This window comes from Eleutherodactylus coqui, chromosome 1 (assembly GCF_035609145.1).
Source record: "Eleutherodactylus coqui strain aEleCoq1 chromosome 1, aEleCoq1.hap1, whole genome shotgun sequence".
In the NCBI taxonomy this organism is placed as follows: Eukaryota; Metazoa; Chordata; class Amphibia; order Anura; family Eleutherodactylidae; genus Eleutherodactylus; species Eleutherodactylus coqui.
Genome location: NC_089837.1, coordinates 72,060,733 through 72,071,137, shown reverse-complemented (window position 1 = coordinate 72,071,137; position 10,405 = coordinate 72,060,733).

The window sequence follows — 10,405 nt, the reverse complement described above, 5'->3', positions numbered from 1 at the left end:
CCGCGTCTTTTTCCTCGCTGATCTTCTCCAGTCCCCCGGGTCACCTCACTGAAAATCGTCTGGATCCTCTTCTTCTTGCTATGGTCTATCCATTCTCGGCATTCTTCTTCTGGCAGGTCAGTGTAGGTTACGTTACTAGTGATGTAACATTCACTGCCTAGGAAGGAATGTCCATCTATTGCTGAGACTGCGCATGTGCACTGTCTCGCCATGAGTTTATCTACTATTGCAGAGAGACAGCGCACATGCGCAGTCTCGGCAACAGCTCAACACTCCCTACTAGGCTGTGAACGCTACATCACTAGTAATGTAGTGTACATTGCCCTGCAGGATGGAGAATGCTGTCAATGGATGCTTCATCACTGGAAGATGAAGAATCGGCTGGCTGGAGGTGACCCAGGGGAACTGCAGGAGACAGGAGAAGATTAGCAGGGAGAAGATCCAGTAAGAAGACTGCCTGGGGAGGAATAGGGAAGTATAATTTTTTTTTTTTTTTTCTAATGACAGAACCCCTTTAAAGTGACCGTCTGATCCTGGATATAAACCATGATGCTCATATAAGAAGAGTATGAGCTGGTTGGATGGGGATGGTAATGCGGGCAGTAGCCTGAAAGGCAAGGATACAGTTCAACTTGTTCTTGGAGAAATCTCCCATATTCTTCTAACTTGGGGGACATGAAGTTGGATGCTGATGAGGCATACAGAATGCGATCACATAATGCTGATTTAGATGCACGAAAGAATAAAATGTTTATTGAACAGTCCAGCCTTTTCTTGGCACATGAGTAAAGGCAAAGAGGTGCGCAGCGGGTGTCACTTGGAGCAAAATGGCAGACGTCTTCTGTTCCTTGGTGTAGCCAAAATGATCAAATGGGTCCCTGCAGTTTCAAGTGCTAGGTGTAGGCACAGTTTGCAGATCATTAATGACATGTCTGGAGCAGCGTTACCAGCTCCACAACAGCGTTCCTCCTTTGTCTACCTCCTTTTCTCTGGCAAAAACTTGAGAGCTCTTAGGCTGCCTTCACACATGCAGGATTTCCACTTGCGGAAATTTGTAAAATGCTGATAACTAATCCGCAGGATGTCTATTTATAATGCAGAAACTATGTGGAAATGCAGCGGATTTCTGGCATGCAAATCAATGGAGGACATAAATGGAGGACGAAATCTGCAAAGAGAATTTTGTTAAGAATTTTGAAGCATTTCTGCTGCTGAATTTGTGTGAAAATCTGCATTTGTTAACGTTTGAATATAAAGTTTGACAGTGTGAAGGAACGTCCACTACCATAGCACAAAAAACAACACTTTCCAAAGCAGAAAATCCACACATAAAAGGTACAAAATTCAATGGGACACTGATGACCTATTGGTGGGGGTCTGACTTTGGCCACTCTGGTGATCAGCTGGCTGAGAGGGCCTCCCTGCATTGCTTACGAGGTAAAGTGCCATAAAGTTTAGTGGGAGCTCTCTCATTTGTATGAATGGACTTCGCCGCGGAGCTACACACAGTTGTTGCTACCTAGTGAATGATGCCATGCACTTGCTAGTACCCACGGCCCTTCAGTTAGCAGTTTGTGAGGGTGCCAGGAGTTAGACCCAAAAATCTATAGATAAGCCATAAATACACTTTGTCAAAAACAAATCCAACCCTTAGAAGACGTTGTTATTTTGCTGCAAAACTCTGCATGCAGCTCCATCTCAGGCAGATATGCAATACAGTTGGGGTGTAATTTAGATGAACGGTCTTGCCACCCGAGGCCCTAAAAGTAGTTCCACCCTTTAGTCTACAACAAAAAGTTTCTCATGGGTTACTTGTGTGTAGTGGACCTCTTTTTTTCCCTTGGTGGAGCTTGTTGACCACTAGACATGTCCCATTACTGGAATGCAAGAAGCTGAATAGTCGTATTCACAAATTGCCTGCCATTCTGACCAGACTGTTAGGAGGTGTTGGGGCCAGTGGATGCTTGAGGGCACACACACAAGGCAACTGGGCTCGGGAATCCTTTGACAGACCACCAGTAGAGAGGAACGTCTGATATTGTCAAACAAGCACGAGCAGCCCTTAACTTTTTGCCATGCAGAGATAGGTAGCTCCATCGTTACAGGCCCCTGTGTCTGTGAGAACCATTTCTAGGTTCTTGGCTGAAGGACATTTGGTCTCATGGTGCCCATTACATGTACTGCCTTTGACACCCACTTACCGTCTGTTTGTAGGGGTGTCATGAATGACAAAACTCGACTGCTATGAAGTGGAACTAGGTTGTCTTCAATGATGAATCCAGGTTTAGTCTGGGCACTGGTGACTGCCGTGTCTGGAGACCATGAGGTGAGCGCCTCAATCTTACCTTCGCTGTGGAGCAGCACACTGCCCCCACTGCTGGTGTGATGGTCTGGGGCTCATTTCATACAACAGTCGGTCACCCTCAGTAGTGGTACGAGGGACAATGACAGCTCAGCGATATGTTCAGGACCTCCTATAGCCACATGTGTTCCTCTTGTGGCGGCTTCCAAGAGGCATCCAGCAGGATAATGCTCGGCCGCACACACAAGGGAGTCACAGGAAAACCTCCACAACATTGTCACGTTTCCATGGCTGCCCGATTCTATTTGTCAGATTCTATTATAAATAGAATATCAACATTAAAAAGCCAACATTGTCCCCTTCCAAGCATTAAAACATACCTTCCCCGACTGCTCAAGGAACTGCCATGTGGCCCCCATTCACCTAGATTGATCTGGCTGCAGTTTGCTGTGAAGGGACCCATTCATTCTCAGAACCAGTGAAGATCCCAAAGGTCAGACCCCTACCAGTTATAAAGCGATGGCATATGCTAACGATACTAGTGTGCCAAGGAGGGGCCCCGTTGCACATTACCCCATAACTGTGCTCCTGCCTCAAAATAAAGGTGTACATTGTCCTCTTGTGTTTCCCTCTATAATGGCTCCTTCAGAAAAGTGTCAGCGCAAAAACACTCGCTCCTGCGCAACATATTTGCGCAGTCAAAGAATGTTTTGTGTGCATACCTGAGCAAATACCGTTACTTCACATGGGTGGAGGAATCACCCTCCCCCCGATTTAAATTAAGCCAAATGAGGTTCCAGTGGTTTGCACATACCTACGTGTACATATTTGCGCACCCCTATAGATTTCTATAGGGGCCATTGGTGCGCACAAAAAAAAGTGTGTTGTATTCTTTTTCATGAACACTGAGAATAAACTCATTGAAAACAATGGATTCGATTGTCTGTATATTGTATGCACAAATACGCCTGTGTGAAGGAGCGTTTAGAGTACGTTCACATGCAGCAAAATTATGTCCATTTTCTGAATCTAAACTGCATCAATATCCGCACAATTGGGGCAGTTTTTGCGATGGATCTGCAACAGATTACACCCTTTCAATTAGCTGCAGATCTGCAGTAAAATCCGCATTAAGGCACAAGATTTGTGTAGTGCAAAATGCACAAATCTTGCATAACTATAAACCATATTCTTTTAAATGAAAATATACACATGAGCGATTCTTCCTGCATCGTACCGCGATGCACTGCAGGAAACAAATCGCAGCACGTCCTATCTTTGGGCATGCCCTCACATCACCCATTGTTTTCAATGGGGTCGGCATCAGCATTGCACCATGTGGAGAACTTATAATACAATTCAGGGCAGCACTACTCCACTCAACCCACAGGGTGGGACCAACCTTGTGCACGCCACAAAAGGGATCCGGATCCTGAGACCCCAAAGTAGTGCAAACAGAAGAGAAGAATTTGTGGCAGCAAGCAGCGATGCAGTAAAAACTTCTTCCTTTATTACTCCATACACATACGACGTTTCGATCAACACAGTGATCTTTGTCAAGTATGTGGAGAACTGACATCTTAGTAAATTCTGTCAGTCAGAGTAAACTGACGGGTTCTCAGCGCCTCCTCCAACCTACGTTCACTATTTTTCTACTGAGCTATTGCAGAGGGCTGTATGACAGTGTCAAGGGATGGTGGGGCAGATCAGGAGGACACAGAGCAGAGAAATCTACTATTACAGAGGGCTGTAATTCACTCCAGGTGAATATTCCTTTTTTATCAGCACTCAGAGGGAACAGTCCAGAAGATACTCAGAGAAAGGATGAGATAGAGGATGTGTAGTATTGAGTGGGCATGGTTATGCTACACAGCCTCTGAATGAGTAGAGGGAAGAAGAAACTGAACTTGTGCATGTTCTAAAAAAAAACAACAGCTGATCACTGCTGGAAACCTTCCACAACCAGAAACTTGAATGTAGGAGGCTTTCTAAATGCATGAGAAGGAAAGCTCAATCAAAAAAAAAAAAAAGATAAATGCATCATTTTTTCTGTCAGGACTTAGATATGTGTGTATTGATTTTTTTTTTATGCACAAAGGTGACTATAGTCTTCAGACTAAAAGTGGCAAATAGTTGACCTTCACAGTGACAGAAGGAAGCTAGTCCCATCTTCTCATCAACACTGCAATCAAAATAGAAAGGGTTCTGCTACGGGCACACAAGGTAAACTTGTAGCAGATTTTGCATATCTCTACTTGCTGCTGGTGAATGAAAACATTCATGTTTATATGCTCTTCATTGGATCACAGCTGAATGTTCGCTTTAATGTATCTGTGACTGTAGACCATCTTCTGTGAGCATCAGATGTACTCCATCCTGAAAATGATAGAGGATCCAGCACTGGAGTGAGTTATAAATCACAGTACCTACTGTAGATGGCAACAAGAAACAACATTCCTAGGATGTCTCGGAGAGATTAAGTGAGTTGTGTCTAAGAGCGTCTTCAGACGACCGTGATTTTGTCCTGTTTTGCGGCTGTGAAAATCACTGCTGCAAAACAGAATGAAACAAAACCATTGATTTCAATGGTTTCAATTTCACTAGCGAGATTCTTACGCGTTATTACTAGAGATGAGCGAGTATACTCGCTAAAGGCAATTGCTCGAGCGAGCATTGCCTTTAGCGAGTATCTCCCCCGCTCGAGAAAGAAGGTTCGGGTGCCGGCACGGGGGAGCGGTGAGTAGCGTCTGTCAGCAGAAGGGAGCGGGGGGGAGAGAGGGAGAGAGAGATCTCCCCTCCGTTCCGCCCCGCTCTCCCCCGCATCTCCGTGCCCGCTGACGGCACCTGAACCTGCAGTCTCGAGCGGGGGAGATACTCGCTAAAGGCAATGCTCGCTCGAGCAATTGCCTTTAGCGAGTATACTTGCTCATCTATAGTTATTACTACTTGCGAGAGAAGATACGACTTGCCCTATGTTTCTCGCACATAGTGCAAAAAAGATAGGGCAGGACCTCTCTTCCTGCTTTTTTTTCCTCCAAACTTATCTTTCTTGCACTTAGAAAAACTATGTGTGAAAAAGTTGTATAATTGCCTAGCATATAGTAAAGCTCCACTAAAGCTTTGCATGAAAAATGAAGAACCCAAGGCACAGGCAAGACACACACGATTTATGTCCTCCGTCTTTACTGACCCAATAAGTTTCACAAAGACTTTCAATTGTGGATTTAAAATGGAGATGTGGATTGTAGCTTCTGGGTACAGATTAGGAGTGTTTTTCCTTCTTTGGGTTTTCATTGGCTGAATCCATGTGAAATCTGCGCACTGTATATAATACACTCAAAACCTTTTTAAGTCAAGAACATATTTTGTCATCCGTTAAATGATTCAGACAGAATGCTAGCATTGTCCCCCACAGAAAAACGAGAAAAGTGAAATTCACACATTTTCCACTCCAGCTCCTTTGACTTATTCCTCATGGCGTCCTTTGGCTGAGACTCTGCATGTTCTGCCTGAGCAGAATTCAGCATTGATGATTAGAGGGTCGCTTTATGTAAAACTCTTTTCACATCAGCATTCCTATGAGGAAGCATCAGCGTTGCCTTTGCATGTTGGCAATGTGTTGGATAACAATGTTAGCAATTCTTTTCATGCTGTGATACTTTGTTCCATTATCTGTCAATGTCATCCAAGCTGGCAATGCTTGGGGTAGAGTACGGATCCCACAGGGCATGTGTTGTGAACTTGGCACAGAATGAGTCTTCATTGTTAATAGCAATAACACTTGGAACCCGGTGACCTTTGTCTAGACAAGTGATTAATGGCTTCAACATGTTTCACGTTCAATACTCAGGGAAGTTGTAGAAGATTTTTTTGACATGGTTTTTGGCTTCTTTACCTAAGATTTTGTTTTGCTTTTTTGGCTTTTTGAAGACAATATACTTACAAGATGTAACATATAGGAAAAAATATACTTTTGTATTTATGTGAATATGAATACGGTTGCAATCAAAGTTATACAACCCTCATTGCAAATTAGGTTTATTTTCCAAATTTACAAACTTCCAGCTGTTTGCGAAAAAACAATCATGCAAGAACAATTTAAATAACTCAATACAACTAAAATAACAAGCGTTTCTCCAAATTCATCACAAAATGCCACTCTTGCTGACTACTGCAGTCTAAAGATTATTTAGCCTCCCAGAATGGAATCCCTCATAAGAGCAAACATTTGTAAATTTTAAACACACCTGATGCAACTAATCAAGTTGTATCAGGTGTGTTTGAAATAAAACATATCAAATATCTGGACTGGCTCAGGCTTTGTTGACTGTGACATTTGATTGCATGTTAGAAATATGGCTAAGTCAAGATAGGGGTCTAAAAATTTTCATATGATGCGCAAACAGGAAAAAGGGATCAAAAATATAGCAAAGGCACTGAATGTTCCTATACAGTTGGAAGCATAGTTTGCAAGTTCAAAGCTAAAGGAAACTGGCTATACTGCTTGTATTTAGCAGAAAAAGGAAGCTATATTTGAGTGCCACCAGATTCCTGCTGAGACAGGTGGCCAAAAGCCCTCAAGTGACTGCAAAAGACCTGCAGCAAGATTTGGTAACAGTAGACACTTAAGGCCCATTTAGACACAAAGATGATCGCTCAAAATATGGCTTTTGACCAATGATTTAGCATAAACTACTAATTGGTATTAATGCCTTTTAGTACCAATTAGCAGTGTGTGAGCCGCAGGGAGCTGTATTCAGGGAAAAAAACCACCCGCTGTTCGCAGAATACTTTCACTTTGTTCTGCCGGTGGGACTGACAGCTTAGAACAGCTGAGACAATGCAATCAGCTATTATCAGGTCTTCCCCGCAAAACACAGCATGCGGTCCCTTTAACAGTTCTTCTGCTGAATGACGGATTTCCGGCAGAACTGAATTCCATGGTTCAGCAGGAAACTCAAAGATGGGCCCATTTAGACACAAAGATGATTGCTCAAAATATGGCTTTTAACCAATGATTTTGCATAAACTACTAATTGGTAATAATGCCTATTAGTACCAATTAGCAGCACGTGAGCCGCCAGGAGCTGTATTCAGGGAAAAGACCACCCACTGTTCGCTGAATACTTTCGCTTTGTTCTGCCTGTGGGGTTGACAGCTTAGAACAGCTGAGACAATGCAATCAGCTGTTATCACCTCTTCCCCAGCAGAACACAGCATGCAGTCTGTCTTATCAGCTCTTCTGCTGAATGACGGATTTTAGGCAGAACTGAATTCCATGGTTCGGCAGGAAACTGAAAGATGGGCACATTTACACACAACGATTCCACTCAAAAGATGGCTTTTGAGTGAATTTTGAGCGATAATTGTTGTGTCTAGATGGCCTTATAGATTACTGTTTGCACAGTGAGGTGCATACTTAATGCTGAAGGTCTTCATGCACGAACTCCAAGATGGGCCCCCCCCCCCCTTCTGATCCAAAAGCACAGGAAAAGTTTGCTTCAATAGGCTCAAAACCTTATACAGAAACAAAAGAAATTTGGGGATTTTGTTCTCTGGAGGTATGAAACAAAACTGGACCTTTTCGGGCCTATAGAACAGCAATATATCTAGAGAAGGGAGAGTGAAGTTAATACTGAAAAGAACACCCTGAAAAGAGGACAGGTGCCAGAACCAACGAATCCACAGCAGAACTGTAGGATCAGAAGGTAATATTACTCCCCTGTCTGGTCCCAGGACAAATTTTGTCCTCCACAGCCAGAGGGTCACTTAAAAGGCTCTGGTCCATACTAGCATTGTGCCTTCGATTTATAACAGAGCCATTACAGCTATGTTGGATCAATTAGCAAAGGGATGTCAACAGATTCTATTAGCTAGTAATGGACTCCATCAGGTTTCTTTCAGGCTCTAATGTTAATGACAATAACACAGACTTATTTTCAAAATCAGCCTTGGAACCTTGACAGAGTACCAATGTGAACAGAGCCCTACATTGTACTGTTTGTAGAGAGATGTTTCTGCACAGATGTAAAATCCTAGTGGAATCATCCCAAATTTACCCACTCCCTCAATGCACTCCATAAGGCTAGGGCTACACGGCAACTTTAGCCATGACATAGATCGCCATGCGGCCCTAAAACGGTGGAATTTAATTAATGTGAATGAGGTTGGGAACTTGCCATAACCGATGACTGCAAGAAATAGAACCTACCGGATCACTCAAATTACGAGTCGTAACCCAACTTGACTCACATCCAGTAGATTCCAATGTTACAGGACTGCACTGCCATGTTTGGCTGTGCCAACTGTGTCAAAGTCCTTATGTAGCCCTAGCCTATAAGATACTCAAGGAGTAACTCTTGTATATACACTGACCTACTAAAAGTAATTAGACATCTGGGTAAGTATCAAAAGTAGCATTTACTGTATTTCCATATGGTAATACTTAGTGGGGCCTCATTTATCCCTAATTACATCGGATATTCTCCATGGCATACATTCTACTAGTGGCTGAACCACTTCAGCTGTTTTTTTTCTCCATTCATTCTGCAAACCTCTAAGTTTTCTCAAACAAGATGGATTGGCTCATCTGCAATAGTGCAAGAAGTGTCGCCATTGGACAGTTGATCAGTGGAAGAATGTTCTTTGGAGTCACCACCCTACTCCATCTTCAAATCAGATGGACGTACCTGGGTGTGAAGGATGCCTGGGGAACACCTTTTGTCTGAGTGGTCTGGGAATGTTTTACATAGCATGGTCCGTTGGTTGTAGTGGCAAGAACCATGAACATGGAGGTGTACCCCGACACTTTAGACAATAATGTGCTGCCAACAATGTGGTAATACTCTGGGAATGGTCAGCAATACTTCCAACAAGACAACACTCCTCGTCACAAATCCAACGCGGTTTTATGGTGGCTTAAGGATATGGATGTTCCATGATCGGACTGATAGCACAGAGCCCCAACCTGAACCCAACTGAACATCTGTGGGAAGAATTAGGTCAGGAAATATGAACAGTGTCCATCTACTTTGAGAGAACTCGTAAGATATTTGCAGGATGAATGGAAGGAAATACCAGCAGAAGGGTCAGACATTAGAGAAATTCTGACCTTATGGCCCCACTATGTATTAACATATGTAAAGAAATACTACTTTCGATTCTTGCTCCAGTGTGCAATTACTTTTGGTAGGATAGTGTAATACCTTTACCCAACCCTCTGAATGATAGATGTGTTGTATTTTATAATGCATAACATTTCATAATTTTCTGCTTTATTATTTTATGTGACTTTTATTGAAGTAGAAACAAAATAACAGGGAAGAAGTAGGAGGGATTGACATTATTTGCAAATACAAATAGATGACATTTGATAAAGAAGAATACAAATTTGTTATGTGAACTGAATGGACCATTTTATTATACCCTGTTTAGAGTGAAAAAATATGCCGCTCTCTAATCTAGCTGTAAAACAAACCTGTATGTCCTTTGTGTGTACTCACTAGTGGCAGAGGAATATATGACTCCTGTGTGCATGTAGCCTAAAGGTCCCCATATACCCTAGACAAAGGCCATGGGCAGATTTGAATTGCAGAATCCGGAGCGGGCGTCCGCCTATGGATTACGCAGAAATGCCACCCATAGGATACAATGCAAAAGTGATTCTTCGCAGCATGCTCCATTTTCCGGCAGTTTCCGCACGCTCGGCTTCCATCGAAGTCAATGGAAGCCGTCCGACCCGTGGCCCGTCCACAATGTCAATTGACATTGCGGACAGGTTGCGGATTCCACGGGAAAAGCAGGAATTAAAAAAAAATCTCTACAGCGCATGTCCAATGGCGAGCCATACCATTCGCAGTACAGAAAAGAAGAAGACAGGTACACGTGGATGCCTGCTTTGCACGCCGCAGAATCGGACCCGCCTGTGTGCATACGGCCTGAGGCTGAATTCACATGGGTGTATATCGGCCAGGTTTTCACGCCTGGCCAATACAAACTGCCCCTCTGATTGGTCTACAAGGTATCAGTGGGAGCCTCCTGTGGGAGCCTATGACAGCTGCTGGAGAAGGGAGGTGGGAGGGAGTTTAGCAGCGTGACTGCTAA